Source organism: Propithecus coquereli, unplaced genomic scaffold, assembly GCF_000956105.1.
Source record: "Propithecus coquereli isolate 6110/MARCELLA unplaced genomic scaffold, Pcoq_1.0 Scaffold137, whole genome shotgun sequence".
NCBI classification, from domain to species: domain Eukaryota; kingdom Metazoa; phylum Chordata; class Mammalia; order Primates; family Indriidae; genus Propithecus; species Propithecus coquereli.
In genome coordinates this window covers 1,400,109-1,402,619 of record NW_012137969.1, presented here as the reverse complement: position 1 = coordinate 1,402,619, position 2,511 = coordinate 1,400,109, and the positions used below count along the sequence as shown (strand labels likewise).

Here is a 2,511-nt window from a genome sequence, read left to right as displayed (position 1 = left end):
ATACTACATCAGTTTCATCATACATGTCTAAAAAACAAGCACTAAGAGAAACTCACCTTTCTTGGAACACCAATCACGCTTATACCAGGGTATGATGGTATAATAGGAAAGGCCAGAGCAGGAGGAAAGCTCTGACCCTGCCTTGTATCAAAATCTTCAAGTCTCAAAATATTGTAGTCTTGTTTCCTCAGTTACAGAATAAGGCGGATTAATTTAAAGATCCCCATTTGGAGCTAAGATTTTACCATCTGGAATGACTCATAAAATATGAAATGAAATGCATCAAATGGTAAGCTTTGGTTAAGCTAAATTGAAAAATATTGATTCAAAAGATAGAACCAAAGATTAATAGTAAATGTCCGTTATTTTTCCAGGGCTAACATTTCTTGTCATTTATCACGAAGAGTCTGGTATTAATTTGTATATGTGATTCCCATCTACCCGGATTATAAATTCCTTCAAAGAAAAAAGTGTACTTTGTAAAGAGATGGGATCCGAATACAATACTGTTGGTACTTTGGCTCTGGGTACCAACTCCACATTCTTGGGGACTGGTTCCTGTAACTTGCAGACACATGAGGAATCCTTGCTTTCTGTGCATGCTGTCCTTCCGTTGCCAAGTTGTGTCTCCGAGGTGTAATTAACATACAACGATCTTTTCGCTTTCTGTGTCCTTGTTACTCCTGTAACCAAAGACTTTGTCACTATGGGGAAGTTAAAAACAAAGATTTCTGGTGCACCAATGCTCCAATGAACAGCGAGATTCACTAACCCGCAGAACACAGTGTGGGTCTGAAATTGGGAGTTTGACAAGTTCACTTTCATAAGCATCACCTTACAACCAAGCATTGGAATCAAACATGTAAACCACGAAAGGGAAAGAAACACGTCCTTGGTTAGCCACCTGTTAAGGTGGGGGACAGGGGATGCTGCCACAGAATTTCTGCCGGTTCCAGGGTAGCAGCCTAGTTGCATGCGGGGTTCAGGGCATTTCTTACAAGATGCATCTGCACAGCAAGACACTATCTTCACATGTACGGGGGGAATTTATGTTCCCCCAACTCTTCTTTCCTGCGGTGCCGTCTTGGGAACAAGTGATTCTAACCCAGGGAGGGTCGAGAAGTTTCCTGGGGGGCTTGAGAGGCTTTCCAGAGAGGGAGCATGGATGCGCGCTAAGGTCGACCGGTTCCGGCCCGGGCTCTCTGAATAAGAAAAACTTAGTAGTTCATCAGGTCCACGAGCCCCAAAAGGCCCCAATTCTCAGTTAACTCATCTCCTGACAAAAGCACTTGTGAAACCGCCAAAACTCCAAACCTCGGCTGGCAATTCTGAGGAAATGTTTAGAGGAAAGGAGTAAGACACCCACGCCTCCTCTCCAACACCTAGCGTTTTCGGGCGCCGCCTCTGAGGAGCCACTACAGCTACTGGGACGCCGACCCTCCCCCGCCACAGCCCGCCGCGCGCCAGAGCTGTGCGCATGAGCAGACCGCCCGCGCGGCCGCGCTGCGCAGGCGCTGTGGCCACTTCCGGGATCTGTCAGCCGCTCCCTCTGGGCCTCGGTCCTCCGCCCGCGCCCGCGGAGCCTGTTCGCGTCGACTGACCAGAGTCCGCGAATTCTCCGCTCCGATCCCGTCCAGACTGTCCCCACCCCAGGTAAGGGGCAGCAGGAGCGAGCGTCTCGCCCTGTTGGCCTCCACTGCACCGGCCTGACACCGGACTTGGACCTGCGGGGGCGGCGAGGCGGGGGCTTAGGCCGCGGGGCCGCGAGGCTGAGGGACCGGCCGGGTCTCCCTGCGCGGGCCTCTTGAGGGGCGGGGGAATCCTCGTTCTCTGTGGGCCCTGTGAGCGCCTCGGGTTCCCACCGAAAGATGGTTTTTCTCTAGATTTTCGAGCTCCAAGCCGCCTCCGATGCCAGAATTAACGGCTCCTTCTCCTGCGCCCCCATAGCCCTGTTTGCACCTCTACTGTGGGCATTTATCATAGTCGGTAAAATTGTGTTAAGCAGAATGATCTCCCCCTGATCGAGCGTTGCAAGGGATCATTCATCTCTTTCTTTAGCTTTTAGAATAGGTCCCTGTACACAGTAGGCGCCCATGGAATGTTTGTCTCCAGGGCAGCCCTCAATCCTCCATTTATTGAGGGACCTTCGCGAACTCGAGAAAAACCTTCCCCCGAGTTGCTCAAGATTCCCCGGTAAGACTGCGCCTGCCCCCAAGTCAAAATTGCACCCTTCTCTGCGCTCCTGTTCGCTTCGTGGAACCTTTTATGTAGGACTGCCAAAGTGCCAATCCTGGCACCACTACTTTGTTGGATGACCCTGGCAAAATTGCTTCTCTGTGCCTGTGTTTCCTCATCTCCAATAAGAAGATTCTTAGGGGTTTCTTAAGGCTCAAATGAACTTATTTGCATAAATTGGAATAGCTCCTGACCCAGAGCAGTTTTTCAATAAATATTAGCTGTTATTGCTGCTTCTGGGCATTCTGTGCATATCTATCTTCCCTTTCTCCCCTC

General features: G+C 50.1%; 1 protein-coding gene across 1 annotated transcript in view; it reads left to right on the top strand.

The window, feature by feature from the left end:
- Nucleotides 1–1,535: 1,535 nt before the first annotated feature.
- Nucleotides 1,536–2,511, top strand: part of ARPC1A (actin related protein 2/3 complex, subunit 1A, 41kDa) — a 59,599-nt gene continuing 58,623 nt past the window's right edge. The window contains exon 1 of the mRNA XM_012638892.1: nt 1,536–1,653. The gene's annotated coding sequence lies outside the window, so the exon portion shown is untranslated. The remainder of the gene's footprint in view (nt 1,654–2,511) is intronic.